The sequence below is a fragment of the Octopus bimaculoides genome, chromosome 3, assembly GCF_046866305.1.
Source record: "Octopus bimaculoides isolate indiv1 chromosome 3, ASM4686630v1, whole genome shotgun sequence".
Lineage (NCBI taxonomy): Eukaryota > Metazoa > Mollusca > Cephalopoda > Octopoda > Octopodidae > Octopus > Octopus bimaculoides.
In genome coordinates, this window is record NC_142930.1 from 37,702,002 (window position 1) to 37,722,169 (window position 20,168).

The window sequence follows — 20,168 nt, forward strand, 5'->3', positions numbered from 1 at the left end:
GGCCCGAGATTATAGTAGAAAACACTTGCCCAAGTTGCCACGCAGTAGGACTGAATCCTGAACAATGTGGTTGGCAAGCAAGCTACTTACCACATAGCCACTCAGCTATGTTGTAGAAACATCATTCCAGTAATTGAAAACCAACCCATATATACCCCTGGTTGCGTTTTGGCAACGCAAGACACACACACACACACACACACACACACACACACACACACACACACACATATACTGCATATATATTTTTGTATAAGAAACTTCAGTTTGTCATTTACTCTTCCACAGAAGTTTCTCATCGAATGAAATATTAGAACTCGCGAAGCCCATGACATACAATGGCGATTAAGAAGAGAGGAGAGTGACCAATGAATCAGAAAACTAGATTGTTATCTACGTTACGCCACCAGCAGATGGAGATGTCAGAAATGAAGACTCATGTGAAGAAGATCTAGTTGAAATTAGAAATCTACCTGGAAACCAGCTACTTAGTGAAGCCTTTTTTGCTGCTGAAGAATCTAATATGAGACAAGCGGATGATGGTCCACAACAGCCTACAGAACAAGATGATAATTTTCAGCAGACGACTACTCTCATATCAGTGACAAAAACGTGTAAGAATAAAAAGTCAAGGCACTGGAATGTGGAGGGGATGCTCTCAAAAGAGGAAGTCACAAGTTACTCCTACAGGCTTTCTATTATTGACATACTTCGGTAACCTCATGAAATATTTGAGCTCCTCTTTGACGATACTATTATAGAAGAACTTATCAAGTATACTCTTTTGTTTGCTGCCCACAAAGGAAATCATACATTCCAATTGTCAAGCAGCAAGATGAATGTTTTCATTGGTATTTTTTTGCTCTCAGGATACAACACGCTACCTCGTCGTCGTTTATACTGGGAAACCGAATCTGATGTTTGAAATGAGCTTGTGCCAGTTCAATGCGAAGAAACAAATTTGATAAGATAATGAAATACTTTCATGCAGCAGAAAACAATGAACTCGACAGCAAGCGCATGTTTGCAAAGGTATGCCCATTTTCGGATCTTCTAAATGAAAGCTTTATACAGTTTGGCTCAGCTTTTGGTCCAACAAATGTCTCTATTTATGAGGCGATGATCCCATATTATGGCGGCCATCCCACAAAGTAATTTATTCGATGAGGTTACAAAGGATGGATAGCAGCTAGTTCATTAGGTTATTCATACTGGATTGATTTACACCAAGGAAAATGTGAAAGGACAAAGAGTAGCTGTTACAAGGACACATACGTAGGAAGAGAAGCTTAACATGGTTGATAAACTTGAATCTCAGTATACAGAAAAGAAATCTTCCTTTTCCTTTGATAACATTTTTCACATCGTTCAACCTTCTAGAAGAGATACTGCGAAGAGGTCATTCTACCACTGACATGATTCGTAGTAATCGATCTGAAAAGTGTCCTCTAACCAAAGTCAAGCAGTCTGGAAACTGTCCACGAGGGACTGAGGCGCATTTTCTTGAAAAAGATTCTGGCATTTTAATGGCAATGGGGAATGATAACGGTGTCGCTATCTTTGGGTCTAATCAGTTTGGTGTGCATCGTATAAAGCAAGTTCCGCGCTGGTCAGTTGCAGAACGTAAACAAGTTTTGATATAAATGCCATCAGTAATTGGAAAATATAACATGGGATGTGTTGACAGGCTAGACCAAAACATATCTGCGTACCGCATTGCCATTCGGCGGGAAAATGGTATTTCTTACTTGTGTCCTACCTATTAAACGCATGCATGAATAATGTATGGTTGTTTTCCAGAGAAGGGAATTATAAAGAAGATCTACAAGCATTTACACGTCAAACTGTACAGTATCTTTTGAAGAAGTATGCAACGCCATTCATGAATCCAAGAAGACAAAAAAATGCTTGTTGAATCTAGAGCAAGTATCAATGAGGAAAGATATGACAACATAGGTCATGGTATATAAAAGAGTGAGCCAGAAAACCGTCGATGATGTAAGCAATGCAAGAGTCAAACTACATAGATGTGCAGGAAATGCAAAGCTCCTATGCATGACAAGTGTGTCTTTAACTGCCACAAAATCCAGTCTTAGTGAGTGAAGTTTTGGGAAGAAATACTGCAAATCATCTTATATTACGTAATAACAGGAAAAAAGTTGTCAGATTCAGCTTATTAATAAAAGAATAATAAAAGAATAGGAAAAGATTACATTTGGACAGAATGTATATTTTGTGTTTTGTGATATTGTATTAAGCTGTGTTACAACGATAGATAATTAGTTTCAAAGTAAACTCCTCATATAGGTTTCAATCAGTTCTATATTCTTTTTTTTTTGTTTAGTTTAATTTTCATTATTTCAAATATTCAGTGATTTTTATCTAATCTCAATGTTTACATTAATTTTCATTAATTCAAATATTTTTCCTAAAGATAGAAAGAATGAATGTAAAATGCTTCAATTTTATTTGAATTAGTAAACATATTTTTGGTGTTGTAAGATTTTTTGTATAATACATTATGTGACATGTGGCCTCCCCGTTGCGCTAGCAAAACACTACTAGTACTGGTGTACCCATCGTTGCATTAATGCAGCACACATAAATATGTAATAATGTCTTGTTGAATAAATTAGTAAACAGCTAAAGTGGTATATATTATTAAACATATCTACCATATATGTAAAATATAATCGATTCCTAAGACTTCATTTTCTTATGGGCATATGTGGGTTAACATTTATTCTTACATTGAAATAATGTTTCTAATGCAATGAATTTGATTTTTATTAAATAAAGACCTACGACCATAACTATTTCACTTTTCGAATTAGCGTATTAACAAGGCAACTGATTATCCATGTATGCAAAATGTTATATTTCGCATAATTGCAAAGAGATATGCAAAACCCCCAAAATATCTCATCTCTGTAGTGAAGCAAGGATTTATATTGAGAACATAAACTGTTTATCATTCGAAGACGCATAAGAACGAATATATCAATGTGAAATACAATTTTTTAAAGAAATAATTGTTATATGAAGGTGAACGTAAGCTAATTAACAAACAGCATGAGTTTAACACGTTTAGCGTCGAGAGAAATACAACCGCTTTTGTTAATATCATTACTTTAATAGTTTTAGAGAAAGACTAACCCAATCTGCATGTAACACGTTCCTGAAGCAAAACACACACTCACATATACACTATATATATACACATACACACATATGTATATATATATCCATATATATATATATATATATATATATATATATATATATATATATATATATATATATATACATATATATATATATATATATATATATATATATATATATATATATATATATATATAAACATATATATACATACATGCATATATATATATATATATATATATATATATATATATATATATATATATATATATATACATAGACACATATATGCTCAAATAGAGTGTACTATAATTTTCTATTGACGGTTTCTCTGTGTCTGTAGTTCAATCTTTATGGTCACACGCACATGTACATGCTTATACGTATGTGTGCACATGTGTACGTGTGTGCGTATGCGGGTATGTGTGTGTGTGAACGTGTACGTGTACGCGTGTGTGTACGTGTTTATGCGTGAGAGAAAGGGAGTGTTTTAGTTCAAACATATTTGCAGTCTGTCTAAATACTTCCATGTTATGACATTCTGAACCATTATTAATGGAACTTATTCTCCTGAATCCGAGTTCCAACCCATCAACACCGATCTATATAAACGTAACCTATTAAACCCATCAGAACTTCACTGTTCTTTCATAAACATTTTATTAGTAATTTGTGTAATGTCAACATTTTGTTTTCCAGTTCAGCGGAGAACTAGAGCTTCAGAGATAGGTGTATGTACGTGTATTTGTTTGCTTGTACGTATCATTTTCTATACGTGTTAGTTTGGAAGCCGCTTATGCAGGAGTATGTTTGTTTGTATACGTTCATAAGTATGTATGCGAGTGCCTATGTTTGCCTTTATGTATATATAAACATGTATATGTATCAGAATGCGTGCGTGTATCATAATGAATGTGTGCATGTGCGCAGTGATGGCAGAAACCATATGTCATTGAAACTGTGTGACTAGCATTTTAGAGAATGAACTGTACTGTGCTCTAATGTATTGCTGCAGTGTTTAAAACCATCCTTATTTTTGTGAGTTCATATCTTACTGATGTTGGCATGATTTTTATAAACTGAATTTGTGAACAAAGTAAATCGTCTTGACTAGTGGGTGGTAAGGTATAGAAGCAAGGAAGAAGGGTCGGCTACTATTGATGGAAGAAAGTCAAGTCCAGATACCTGGCTGAATTCTGATTAGAGACATGTGCTAAATGCTAGCAACCGAGTGAACTTTGCTAAAGGTCCCCAGTAACGAGGTGATAGTGTTGCCAAACCGTCCTGAATCTGAGGTTTTAGAATGGTACATAGAGTGTTATGGGGAGGTTACAGTATAAGACGAATTTTTTTTTCACACTGATGTTGCTGAAATACCTGTAAATGTTGGTCTATATCGTTTTATCGTATTAGAAACTAATCTGTTGAATGTACTTATATTCTTTTCTACTTTGGAGGCGCAACGGCCCAGTGGTTAGGGCAGCGGACTCGCGGTCATAAGATCGCGGTTTCGATTCCCAGACCGGGCGTTGTGAGTGTTTATTGAGCGAAAACACCTAAAAGCTCCACGAGGCTCCGACAGGGGATGGTGGCGAACCCTGCTGTACTCTTCTACCACACCTTTCTCTCACTCTTACTTCCTGTTTCTGTTGTGCCTGTAATGCAAAGGATTAACCTTGTCACACTGTGTCACGCTGAATATCCCCGAGAACTACGTTAAGGGTACACGTGTCTGTGGAGTGCTCAGCCACTTGCACGTTAATTTCACGAGCAGGCTGTTCCGTTGATCATCGGATCAACAGGAACCCTCGACGTCGTAAGCGACGGAGTGCCACCTTTTCTACTCTAGGCAAAAGGTCCGAAAGTTTTGGGGAGGGAGGCAGTCGATTAGATCGACCCCAGTACGCAACTAGTACGCAATGACCCCGAAAGGATGCAAGCAAAGTTGATCTCGGCGGAATTTGAACTCAGAACGTAAGGACAGACAAAATACCGCTAAGCATTTCGCCCAGAGTGGTAACGTTTCTCCCCGCTCACCGTTTTTCAGTGTACGCATATTAATTTAAAACTTTAGTATGCTATAGCAACTAATCCTAACGTATCTAAGTATCGCCATCGGCTCCATCATTATTGTTGCTACTTAGCACCAAATCACCTCTAACTTAATAGAACTATAGTCAATGTCATTCCAACCATGATCAAGATGTCGATCTGACGTTATGTAAGGCAACATTATCCAATACGTAATTTTCCCCAAACTGTAGAGTGTGATATTAGAAAAGTTTAGCAGTAAGATTTAGCAGCATGATTTAGCAGCAAGTTTTAGCAGACTTAACGATCACCACTGGCTCCTGCTTTTGTGTTGTATATTTGAATTATATTTTTGTAATTTTTGTTTTGCAATTTTATATTACATAGTGTATCTTTTTTTGGGTATTGTTGCTGTTCTTGTAAATCTGAATGCTACGAGGAAATATTTTTGTCTTTTGTGAGGGATCAACGAATTCCTTCAACTGATTTTATTTTGCTCAAGAACTACCCTTCTAAAAAAAGTAAAAGCTAGAAAACCTTGCAACATATACCAATACAAAATTACAGCAAAATATAGCACCTTAGGCGTGTGGAAAAGTTATTTTAGATGGTAAAGATGAAATATGTGTTACCAAAGGTGCATTTACATTTACAAAATAATACTAATAATATGCGAATTATTATTATTATTATTATGATTGTCATCATCATCATCGTCATCGTCGTCGTCGTCATCATCATCATCATAAGCAACAACATTAATACTACTACTACTACTACTACTACTACTACTACTACTACTACTACTACTACTACTACTAATAATAATAATAATAAGAAGAAGAAGAAGAAGAAGAAGAAGAGATTGCCAAGAATTGGTAAGAAGAAAATAAGAAGTGGAAAAAGGAGGAAAAGAAGAAGAGAAAGGGAAAAGAAGACGAAGATGGAGAAGGTGGAGAAGATGAAGACATAAAGAGAGTCATTATACGATTTGAATTAGTTGGTTTTGTTTGAAGTTGACTGAATCCAATTAAACGAACCACAGTCACGTGATGTTATAGGCTGGCAGCAAACTGTAAGGAAAAAAGAAAAATCAACATCATAACCACAACAGATCAACAGCAACAACTACAAACTGTAAAATAAAATGAAAATGATAAACATATAAAAATTAACTACATAAAAGATTTGTTAAGGTGGCTTTTCTTTGTATTAATGAAAGTTCTGAGTAGAAATGAAAAGAAGGAATATAGAATGCCAGTGAATGATTCCTGAAGCACTTCAACAACAATAGGAGAGCTCATTCTTATGAGGATCTCCTTAAAGTGCATACACTTGTGGTGATAACAGCAAAATGCAACATATAACACATTAAAATTTCATAATTTCTATGAAATATATTTTAAATAAAATAATACTATTTATCAAAAGCACAAGGCCTGAAATTTGTGGGAGGGAATAAGGCATTTTCATCGACCCCAGTGTTTCACTGGTACTTATTTTATCAACTCCGATAAGATGAAAAGCAAAGTCGACCTGGGTGGTATTTGAACTCAGATCGTAAATTCGGACGAAATGCCGCTAAGCATTTTCCCCCGGCGTGCTAACGGTTCTACCAGCACGACGCCTTTATTTAAAATAAAATAATGACAATATTAATGGTTTCAAATTTTGGCACATGGCCAGCAAGTTCGGAGCAGGGGTTTAAGTCAAATACCTCGACCCCCACCGCTCAACTGATATTTATTTTATCGACTCTGAAAGGATGAAAGGCGGAATTTAAACTCAAAACGCAAAGACGGACGAAATATCGCAAAGCACTTTATTTGTTGCGCTAACGATTCTGCTAGTTTGTTGCCTTAATAATAATGATGATGATGATCATAATAATAATAATAATAATAATAATAATAATTATTATTATTATTATCCTCTCTACTGTAGGCACAAACCTGAAACTTTGAGGCGGAGCTTAGTCGAGATTACATCGGCCCCAATGCTTATTTAACCGATCCCGTAAGGAGGAAAGGCAAAGTCGACCTCGACGGAATTTGGACTCGGAATGTAAAGATGGACGAAATACCGATAAGCAATTAGTCCGGCGTGCTAACGATTTTACATACTCAGCGTCTTCAACAATATCATTAGTAACAGCAACAATGATAATCCATTCAACTATGGACGCAATACCTGAAAATTTGAGGGAGAAAATAAGTCAATTTCATCGACCCTAGTTCTGACCTGGTACTTATTTTATCGACCCCGATAGGATGGAAAGCAAAGTCGACCGCGGCGGAATTTGAACTCAAACACACAGGCGGACGAAATACCGCTAAGCATTTTCCCTCGCGTACTAACGATTCGGCCAGCTTGCTGTCTTAATAGCAACAATAATAATAATAATAATAGGATCATAGTAAAAGAGTGAATATTCAGTAAAAAACTGACTTTGATTATATCGATTATGTTTTCAAATCAATCATGTCATGGAGTTTTAAACATTGTCACATGCTAATACAAATATATAACTTTCATCTTCTTACACTTCTTAGTACTTGCTGTTACATTCACACACACACACGCACACACGCACACACACACACACACACACACACACACACACACACACACAAAATTCAGTTCAGATACTACCGCTAACCTAAACTTTTTTGTACAAGCACCATCCAGAGATAATTTAAATGCCCCATGCCAAACATAATCGGATTCGATGAACCGAAATTTCAAATCCATTCTTCAAAGAATCATTTAATTAAAAAAAACAAAAGAAAAATAACGGAAATACAATTCTTATACTTATAACAGGAAACAAATTTGCACTGCAACTAAATTTGTCATAAGCAAGCTTTAAAGACACCTCGAAATTAATTTTGGAGTTAATCAAAACTGATGTCAAAGAACGAAGGATAAAGATAACGATATTGTTTTACTAAACATGTTTAATAAAAGTGGCACTCCGTCGGTTACAACGACAAGGGTTCCAGTTGATCGGATCAATGGAACAAGCTACATGTGAAATTAACGTGCAAGTGACTGAGCACTCCACAGACGCGTGTACCCTTAACGTAGTTCTCAGCGTGACACAAAATGTGACAAGGCTGACCCTTTGAGATACAGGTACTCCTCATTTTCCAGCTGAATGGACTGGAGCAAGGTGAAGTAAAGTGTCTTGCTGAAGGACACAGCACCTTGTCCCGAACTGAACTCACGGCCTTACGATCGTGTGCCGAATACCCTAACCACAAAGCCATGCGCCTTCACTGGTTGTTTAATAATGCAATAATATTTCGAGAAAGATCCCCATTTAAAAAAAACGCAAGTTCGGGAAACTTGTAATTGGCAAGCTATCCATCTGGCTAAGATCGTAAAAAAGTCATGTGAACTGATTTGAACATCAAATGTAGTAGTAGCGGTAGCAGTGACTGGCAAAAGTATGCAATATTAGCAGCATGTGACCTGGTATGATGAATATGTTTGGATGGAATACCCAGAGGGCAATAGTATGAATTGCAAGTATAGCCAGTAAAGTAATTCGAATGTCGAACATTCTCTTGTTCACATCGAGTGTATAAGGTAGTAGGTTGTAGCTTTTTGCGTAGTGATGCATTATAATCTGTCTGAAAAAGCAATAACTAAGATGAGATACAGTGAGTCTTTCAGAACGGCTGATATTGTGAGGAGAGAAAAAAGACATTTTATGCTACTAACTTCGAATCCGTTGTCAGTCTTGTATTGATTAATGAGAATGTTCTCCTGATATATTTACAGCCACCTTAGCTGTCTGCTGGAATGCAGCAAATGAGAATTAAGGATTAGTTACACTACTGGACACAAACTATTCCTACAATTCATTTGTACACTAACAGTCTTTTGTCATTCCATGTTATCTGTTTCTGCTAACACCTCATACTTTGACTAAACCCAGATATTTCTAAATTTGACGTGCCAACTAATTCAAGCAACATATTGACTATAATAGACTGAGATGACTCTCTAACAGCATCTCCGGACACTTTATTTTCTTTCATGTATGCATTTGACTTGGTATAAACTTGTGGTTTCATTCTAGCACAGTCCAGTTCAATGCACACAGCTGTTTTGCAAAGACTAAAATTTTACTTGACATCCTGTAAATTGATTTTCCATTGCATTCAAAGGTATTGCTCTTAATATTTTCATCACAAAAGCAGATCTTCATCATCCTTGCCAATATACATCAATTGAGAGAATCACATCAACTTGCAACTTTGGTTTTGCAGTGACTTCAAGTGACAGAAATGATACTGAAAAATTTCTGCGTTTTGGAAGGCAAGAACACTTCTTTCGGAAATTTATTCCAGTGACCATAGAACATTCACTTTTCAGTTAAGAAAATAATTCAAATATATTGCGCCGTAGATTACCACTGATATTGCAGAAATGTGAAATGATGAAACTGTGCAAGAATAAATTCAAGTTTCCTTCAGTTTTATGATATTTACCTTCAACAGTTAACGTTGCATAGGAGACAAGATACTTAAGCGTTTTATCTTTGAGAAGTACAACATCCGTTGCCATGGGAAATTCTGAATGATAGGTGAATCATTCTTATGGAAGACATTAGAAACAATCCCTTTGATACCTTTTTATATTCAGATTCCTAGTATCATCACTTACTGATACTTCGAAATGACACTGTTGCGCTAATATAAGACAAAAAGGAAGAAAAGTTGGAGACGACTTCAATTTTTTTCTACAATGCTCCATGCCCTTACCAGGCAATCATCGAGTTTGTTATGACAAATGATTTCACATACTCAAATTTCGTATAAAAGATGAGTGTAGTATAGTAACATACTCCACTCTAAAGAAAAGATTTAGCTAACGTCTCTTCATTTCTATAGGAACTGAACATGTCTACCAGATCTGTGAGTTTCACTTCAGATCCAAGGCTGGCCTTGCTATACGTAGCACAAACCAGAAAAGAAAAAAGGGTATGTTAAGGTACATTGAGAATTTGTCCGGAAGCCTCGCGTACCTATAGGTCCAATTCACACTTATGTATATTGTGGCTTAATGCCAATGAATGAATATTATAGGGACCAGTGCATTGATTTACTATGGGACCTATATTGCGGCTAGGCGGCTTTGAGTGACTATGATGAATAAGAACTAAAATAGAATTCATGTAAACACTTTCAAGTCTCTCAGCTACCCATAATTTATGTTAATTTTTATTGAATAACTACAAATTTCACCATTGTATCAGCATTCTATCAATTCTGTTTTCATTTACCTTTTTTCGGTTTTTAAGAATTATATTGTACTCTTTGTTACTGTGATGTCGTAAGTCCTTCCCGACGGGAGAAAAAGAGAGAGAGAGAGAAAGAGTATATCACACACATATGTGAGTGAGCATCCACATACACACTCTTATATACATACACCCACAGAAACAAACACATGTATGCAGACATACATATATCATGGTGAAAATAACAAAAGTCTGAAAATGAACAGTGAATATCACTTGTTATAGACTGTAATTTATACACGCATTACATCTCCAAACAAGTGGTTATTAACACAGGCACACAGACATATATCTGGAGAGAGATGCATAACAAGAAAGGATGTACACACACAGGCACACGAGAATATTCACACACACATGCACACGCGAATATCACACACACACACATACACATACACGCAACACACGCAAGCACACACACACACATACACGCACACATATATGTAAGTATGTATGTGTGTATGTATGTGAGTATATATGTAAGCATATATATATATATATATATATATATATATATATATATATATATATATATATATATATATATATATATGTATATATACAAGTTAATAAACGTACATGCAAATCCAGTAAATTGCAGACAGAGAAGCATGTGCTTATACATGCAAGCAGTACATTCTTACTTACACACACAGATCATGGCATGATGAAATGTTTTACGGTGGTGCCAATACAGCCGACCAATGAGTAATTTAGAAAGTCAAACGCCAATGAATAGTTTATGATCTGCCAAACCTGGAACCGTCTAGTCTGAAGAGTTCTCTATGAAAGAAATAGTATGTAAATTACACTAGAAAAGTCAAAATCCAACCATAATAACAACAGCAAAGTAGGAAAACAAAAAAAAGTAGCATAAATAATATATATTATGTCATAGCATTCAATGGAACTAAGTAATAATTAAATTCAGCTTTGTTGTTTGTTTTTCATAGTATTTTTTATGGGGTAGGTTTATAATCCGAAATTTGTCTTTTCGGAAACATTATTTAATATCTCATGTTAATGGTGCTAGACGTTTTGGCTGCGATGTGTGACACGCGAAGGAAAGTTTACAGTATATGCAAATGAAGAAAAATAAGAAAAAGAAAAAGAAAATAAAGAAATATACTGTCAGCTAGAAAGCAATTTGCATTCTTTAGCTCTATAATTATTAGAATAGACGGTTGAAAAATTATGAAACAATGATAGGAATTCTAGATAATTTCATAAAATTTCGTACTCAAATTGTATCGAATTATTTAACATAATTTCGGTGTTTTTGACCTGCAAATAGTTATTCCGAACATCACATTAATATATAGGAATATTAAACATCACATCAATATATGTCTAATGAAATAATATATGATAAAATTTCAAACTTTCGTATATATATATATATATATATATATATATATATATATATATATATATATAGGCAATTATGCGGGTAAACAAATTAGGCGCATCAAATACATTGGATATTTTAAATATATCAAATACAAAATATGCATATATGTATACATGCAAAACGAGAGAACGCAAAAGGTAGAAAGTTTCAGATGATGAATTTTTATGTGTAAATATATAGATTCTTATATTAATAAGTCCAACTTACACAGAGTAAAAATGACAGAAAATTAAAGGGGTGGAAGAAAGGTGTAATAAGTCCAACAACTGTTTCTGGCTGTTGAGCGATCCATGATAATGCTGGTAGATTTATGCGGCTGTATGGATGCAATTAACAGTAGAAGAGGCGAGCCGCTGTCATCAGGGTAGAGTAGATCTTGCATTTCAGATCTTAATGCAGAAAAGTTCATAGATGGAATGGTTAAATGTTGATAAGGTAGCTGTATTAGATGGGGGGAGGCTGGGGGGTATTAAGATAGGGAATGGTGAGAGAAGAAAAGATATTTCAAGAAAAGTGATGGGTTAATAATAAAGGTATTAAGGGGGGTAGAAGTGAAAGTGGAGAGTTGGAAGAGTGTTTGAAAGGTAGTCTGTTGTGTTGAGGTTCTAAAGTTTTACGATAAAAGCTAAAGAATTATTAGAAGTTGATATTGTGAGAAAAGGAATGGCAATTATTTGAGGAAAGTAGAGTCTAGTTCACTAGCAGAGGAAGATTATAAGCTATGTAGAACAGTATGAGAGAAGATAGAGGGGTAGACAGACTGGTGTGCGTTGGTGGTCAAGACAACAGTAGTTAGTGGAATAATGAACGTGAGTTGGTATTGGAGGGAGAATACTGAGGTATGCAAGGGTGTATGAAATTGAACAGAGGGAAGTGAATAGAGAAAGGGAGGGGTTGAAAGGTTAGTATCCAAATAAGTGAGATACTAATATTAAGAGCTATTAGATGAAGAGGTAAAATAAGAGAAGTGTGGGGAGGCTATGAGGGAGGTGGTATGATGTGGGCCGAAAAATTTGCAAAGGTATCGATGAGAAAAAATAGTTTAATAAAAAGAGTGGTATTAGTTGAGGCGGTAAGTTGCTTGGCTTACTTTGTCGTATCTCAAGATCAATTTTAATTAAGGATAGTTTTAGTTATGGGATTACATAGATTTAATAAAATTGGCAAATGATGAGTAGAACCTGTGTTTACAAGAGAATCTATTAAGTAAAAAAGGGTGGTGGTGGTGAAGTATGTTTACCGATTCTCTTAAACATTTTACACATACCGATCTTTGCTTTGTGCGGGGGAGCCTCACTTACGATGAACCAAGATGGGGTATAGCGAACATTTTGAGATTTGAGGTTGTGTATATAAGTTGCTAAAGAGGCAGATAATTTAGAATTTGGATTGGAGAAAGAGTTCATGTGTGCACGGTACCGCCACTATAGACCCTTGCTTGGCGGAGGCATGGTGTTATAACACATCACTTGTAGACTGTATTTTTACGCAGACAGAAACCTCCAAAAGGGAAATGTTGAGTAACCCGATAATTGCAAGTCTTTTTACCTGCTGTGTAGTTGGAATTTACCGCTGGAGAAGTCAAATTTTCAGTTGTCCGTAATTAGTGAAGATGAACTGGAAGTACAATTGATATCAGCATTGGATCGGGAGGGGTCATCACAGCTAGTATATGTGGTCCCATGGGTATTGGTGCGGGAAGATGCTTGAAGTCTGTTATTTAGTCGAGAGGGTTACTGTAGGTTATATTATTACCACTAGGTGGATTAATTTGGAGTGCAGTGTGACAAATCGCAGGTTCCAAGGATTGGCGTAAGTTAGAGGAATCGATAATGGATCCCACATTAGGTAGAATAGGGAATTTTAAGTGATGATTTATTAAAGACAGGGTAGTATATATGCTGTAGTCGGAAGTAAGAGTTTAGAATTTAAAAGAAGAGTTTAGGTAGATATTTAACATGGAGAGGAAGAAGGGTGGTGCGAACCATAGTATCTCCCGCTTTCTGCTCTTAGAAAATGTTTAGAGTGTGTGGGTCTAGATAGGGAGGCTTATAGTTATTAAAAGTTCGAGGTGGTCTGTGGGATAGTCGAGTGCGATACATAGGAAGTTTATGAGAGTTGATAGATTAGGAAAGAGATGTGCAATTTTTGTTTTAAGCTTCATATTGGGGATATACGAGATCTTTTCACGGAAACCACTTATCTGGAGAGCCTGATTATAATACGGGGATTGACTTTAAAAAATTTCTTCGTTAGCAGAAAAGTCCAAGATACTGATAGAAATGCCTGTGACTAAACAATTAAGAGTAAGTTTAGGTGATCTGATAGGGCGTTGATATATTGTAGAAACTGATTTGGTTTCTGGAAAGGGTGACAAATTTGTATTTAAGTCCAGAATAACGTCTAAAAAATTGGCCACATTTGTATCATTTTCGAATGAGATACTCATGCTATAGTTTTTAAAAAGTTTGTGTAGAGAATTCTTGGTGCTCTTTACTGAAGGCCAAGTTAATCCAGTTGCTGTAAGAAGTGCCCTCTCCCTATAGAGTCCTCCAGATATCTTAGGGAAATATAAATTTTGAAACAGCGGCCGTTGCAGTCAGTGCTGGTGTTTCTATCGGTTACTGCGTCGACACTGTAGACATCGCCACCGCCACCGACACTGCCACCGTCTTTTTCACCACTGGGGCCGGTGCCGCCGCTTCCACCGTCTGTGCCACCGCTAGCGCCGCTGCCACCGCTATTACCGTTTGCCTCGTTAACGCCACTACCTCCGCTGTCGCCGCTGTCGCCGCTGTCGCCGCTGTCGCCTGTGCTGCCGCTGTCGCCGCTGCCGCAGCTGCCTCCGGTGCCGCGGCTGTCGAAGCTACAGCCGTTGTAGCCGCTGTCACCCCTGCCGCCGTCGCCGCTACCGCCGCAGCCGCCGTTGCCCCCGATGCCGCCGTTGCCGCTGCCGCCGCTACCGCCGCTGCCGCCGCTGCCGCCGCTTCCGCCGCTGCCGCCGCTTCCGCCGCTGCCGCCGCTGCCGCCGCTGCCGCCGCTGCCGACGCTACCGCCGCTGCCGCCGCTACCGCCGCTGCCGTCTTTGCCGCCGCTACCGCCGCTTCCGCCGCTACCGCCGCTTCCGCCGCTACCGCCGCTTCCGCCGCTACCGCCGCTTCCGCCGCTACCGCCGCTTCCGCCGCTACCGCCGCTGCCGCCGCTGCCGCCGTTGCCGCCGCTGCCGCCGCTGCTGCCGCTGCCGCCGCTGCCGCCGCTGCCGCCGCTGCCGCCGCTGCCGCCGCTGCCGCCGCTGCCGCCGTTGCCGCCGCTTCCGCCGCGGCCGCCGCTACCGCCACTGCCGCCGCTACCGCCACTGCCGCCGCTGCCTCCGCTGCCGCTGCTGCCGCTGCTGCCGCTGCTGCCGCTGCTGCCGTCACTGCCGCCGTTGACTCCGCCGATGCCGTCGGTGTCGCCACCGACGCCGCTGCCGCTGCGGCCGCCACTGCCGCTGCGGCCGCCACTGCCACCGCCGCCATTGCCACCGCCGCCACCGCTTCCGCCACCGCTGCCGCCACCACTGTCGCCACTGCTTTCGTAGCTGCCACCGCTTCCGCCGCTGCCGCCGCTGCCACTGCTGCCGCCGCTGTCGCCATTGTCGCCGCTGTCACCGTTATCGCCGCTGCCCCCCCTACCGGCGCTTCCGCCCCTGCCGCCGCTGCTACCGCCGCTGCCGCCGCTGCCGCCGCTGCTGCCGTTGCCGCCACCGCCGCTGCCGCCGCTACCGCTGCCACCACCGCTGCCGCCACCGCTGCCGCCACCGCTGCCGCCACCACTGCCGCCACCGCTGCAGCCGCCATTGTCGCCGCTTCCGCCGCTTCCGCCGCTTCCGCCGCTTCCGCCGCTTCCGCCGCTTCCGCCGCTTCCGCCGCTGCCGCCGCTGCCACCGCTGCCGTCGCTGCCGCCGTTGCCGCCCCTGCCCCCGCTGCCGGCGTTACATCCCCTGCCGCCGTTGCTGCCTTCGCTTCCGCCGCTGCGCCGCTTCCTCCGCTGCCGCCGCTTCCGCCGCTGCCGCAGTTGCGGCCGCTGCCACCGCTGCCACCGCTGCCGTCGCTGCCGCCGTTGCCGCCCCTGCCGCCGCTGCCGGCGCTACCGCCCCTGTCGCCGCTGCTGCCGTCGCTGCCGCCGCCGCTGCCGCAGCTGCTCCAGCTGCCGCCTCCTCCGCCACCACCGCCACCGCCGCCGCTGCCGCCGCCGCTGCCGCCGCCGCTGCCGCCGCCGCTGCCGCCGCCGCTGCCGCCGCCGCTGCCGCCGCCGCTGCCGCCGCCGCAGCCGCCGCTGCTGCCGCCGCCGCTGCCGCTGCCACTGCCGCCACCGCTGCCGCTGCCGCCGCCGCTACCACCGCGGCCGCCACTTCCGTCTCCGCCGCCGTTTACGCTGCTGCCGCCGCTGCCACCACTGCCGCTTCCGCCGCCTCCGCCACCTCCACATCCACCGCCTCCGGCGCATCCACCGCCTCCGCCGCCTCCACCGCCTCCGCCGCCGCCGCCTCCGCCGCCGCCTCCGCCTCCGCCGCTCCGCCGCCGCCTCCGCCGCCGCCGCTCCGCCTCCGCCGCTCCGCCGCCGCCTCCGCCTCCGCCGCCGCCTCCGCCTCCGCCGCTCCGCCGCCGCCTCCGCCGCCGCCGCTCCGCCTCCGCCGCTCCGCCGCCGCCGCTCCGCCGCCGCCGCCTCCGCCGCCGCCTCCGCCGCCGCCGCCTCCACCGCCGCCTCCGCTGCAACCGCTACCACCGCTACCTCCGCTGCCGCCGCTACCACCACCGCCGTCACCGCTGCCACCGCTGCCACGGCCACCACCTCCGACGCCGCTCCCGCCGCCGCCGCTCCCGCCGCCGCCTCTCCCGCCGTCGCTCCCGCCGCCGCCGCCTCTCCCGCCGCCGCCGCTCCCGCCGCCGCCTCTCCCGCCGCCGCCACTCCTGCCGCCGCCGCTCCTGCCGCTACCGCCTCAGCCGTAGCCACCGCTCCCACCTCTGCTGCCGCTGCCGCCGCTGCCGCCGCTGCCGCCGCTGCCGCCGCTGCCGCCGCTGCCGCCGCTGCCGCCGCTGCCGCCGCTGCCGCCGCTACAGCCGCTTTAGCCGCTGCTACTGGCACCGCTACCGTCACCACTGGCGCCCCTGCCGCTCCCACCTGAACGCTGCAACCACGGCCGCTGACACCACCTCATTCGTCGTTGTCATTACCACATGGTTCCGGGTTCATTCCCATTGCGTGGCACCTTGGCGAAATGTCTTCTACTTTAGCCTCGGGCCGACCAAAGCCCTGTAAGTGGATTTGGTAGACGGAAACTGAAAGAAGCCCCTTGTATATATGTATGTATATATATATATATATATATATATATATATATATATATATATATATATATATATATATATATATATGTTTGTGTGTGTATATGTTTTTGTGTCTGTGTTTGTCCACATGACATCGCTTGACAACCGATGCTGGTGTGTTTATGTCCCCGTAAAATAGCGGTTCGTCAAAAAAGACCGATAAAATAAGTACTAGGCATCCAAAGAATAAATCTTGGTATCGATTTGCTCGACTAAAGGTGGTGCTCCATCATGGCCTTAGTCAAATATACATATATATGTGTGTGTGTGTGTGTGTGTGTGTGTGTGTGTGTGTGTGTGTGATTCCACATTTTCAATGACATTACCCTCAATGACTTCAAGGATTAATACAATATATCACTGCTTAATGTTCCTACTTCGTTCTCAGATTTATATTGTTTGAAACATAAATAACAGTTGAAAGTTATTACTTATAATGCACTTCCATCCAGTTAGGCCTACACACAATGCTACTTTTTCATCGCCTAAGGATATGTAAATAATGGAATTATGCTGATAAAGGATGTAGAATACGCATTCTGCTCTCTGGCATTGTTACCTAGTGACAGGCCAAAGTGAGATGACCAGTTGTCACGTGAAACTGCACATTTTACATCAGATTGCCGATCTAGAAATATTCAGTGAGTGCTACTACGACTCCACGTCAGAGCAAACCTCGGAACAATAGTGGTTAAGAGGTGGTTCCAAACACCTCAAATCTTGGGACTCTCTAACCAGAACTCTACATAGAGGATGCAGTTTAAAAATCCTACTCATGACATATATAAAAATATAGGACATGCATGAATACACACACACACACACACACACACACACACTCTCTCTCTCTCTCTCTCTCTCACACATACACACACACACACACACACATATATATATATTCGGCTTTTTTCCGTTTACTGGTTTCACTCATAAAGCATTAGGCAGTGGAGGCTATGATGCAATGTGCTCACTGGAAGCACTGCGCAATACACACAACATGCACACGCCCCCAGACATATTAAGGGTTTCACAAATAAACTGAAACCAATTTTAAACAATTGACTCGATGGGTTTAACATTTCAGTTTTTGACAAAACATTGCTTGCTTCAAAATCTAAACCTCCTCTTTATTTTTCAAGTAAATAGCAAACTGATTTGACAACAAAAAGTCATAGGACAACAGAATCGTTCTCCCATTGTTGTTTTGGCGCGCACCGAGCACACTGCCAATAAAATTTTTAAGTTGAAACTTTCAAAAGCAACAGTTTATCGTGTGCATAAATATTTAAAACAAGAGGGAAAGATTGATAGAAAAGCACACAGAATTTGAAGTGATTCCAAGTGCAATCCAAAGTTTCTCGCTGGCCGCAAACGCTTGGTTGAAGCCAATCCAACCACATCCATAACAACTTTTGCAAAGAAACGCAATGTATCCCTTTCCACGGTGTCCAAAGTTGTGAACAGAAGCCTTGGCATTACTAGATATGTTCGACGACGCCGTCACCTCCTAACAGCCAAAGCCAAAGCAATGAGAGCCGAGAGATGACCAATGTTTCTGTCATTCATCAAGTATCAAATTGCAGGTAAAACTCGCGTGTTTGTGGATGAAAAGTTAACCGTAGACGCTGAGGTAAATCGCAGAAATTCGCGAGTGATTGCATACAACCCTTCTGACTCCAGATGGGAGTCCAAGAAGTGAACTTTCAGTGACATATGACAACCCTTGCTGAATAATGTTTCACAAGATTCTCGATGCCATCCTTGTAGTCCATTGCCTTATTGTTGCGCAAGAAATTCTCACAAATCCAACTGAAAGCATTCCAGGCAGGCAGTTCCAACTCATCCAGTGTTGTCTTGAAGTTGACATCTTTGAGTACCTTTCTATATCCGATAAAGATACCCACTTTCAACTTCACCTGTGTGATTTTGAGAAACTTTTCTACAATATACTCAAACCCTCTGGCATTTCTCGTCCCTAGTGTCTTTACAAACTGTTTCATCAGTCCAAGCTTTATGTGCAACGGAGGCAATAGGACATTACATGGATCTAGAAGAGGTGTATTTTTGTAGAATATACCTCTTGTAGACAGTGATAGCTGGTATGGTGTTCTTGTCTGCCAGATTGATTCCGAATGTCTATCAGTTGTCTCATAGACACAAGAAACAACAGTATTTTCTGAAACCTGACTGCGTTCCCATTAATATTCCTATGACTTTGAAATCTCCACGAGTATCTTTCATAAGCAATGGCATGAAGTAAAAGTTCCATATTCTCATATGATTCCTGAAGATGAACGGAGTGTGTAATAATATCAGAGGGCTTCAAATTGCCATTATGGAGAGGTACAACTTTTAAACTTCGTTTCGAAGAGTCAATAAGTAAACGCCATTCTGCAGCATCATGATATTGTGATAAACATTCGAAAAGTCCATCGATGTCACTGCAAAAGCAAAGCGGGCTTTCAACAGAAAAATACGTTTGTAGAACCACATTTCTTTGACGAAAATAAGTTATATGAACACTGTGCTCTAGAAGATATTTCTCCTTCAGTCTTGATGCCAACAGTTCTGCTTTATCTTTTGAGAGGGATAGGTCTCTAACAATGTCATTCAGGTTCAAAACTCTCATCATCAGCCACATAATCTTCCTCAGCAGCACTATCGTGATATTCAGCATCATCATCTGATGTTTCAATACCATCAACTGGTGGAGCTGGATTTGGCAGACTTCCATTCCATTGTGAGGCACAAGTCTCATTGCAGGATCCAAATTGGGATACACAAAATCCTGCAACATTTACTTTGCAGAAATAACAGCCATTAAAATGGTCTTTCGGCTTCCTCCATATCATTGGAATGGCAAATGACTTGGATTTCTTCT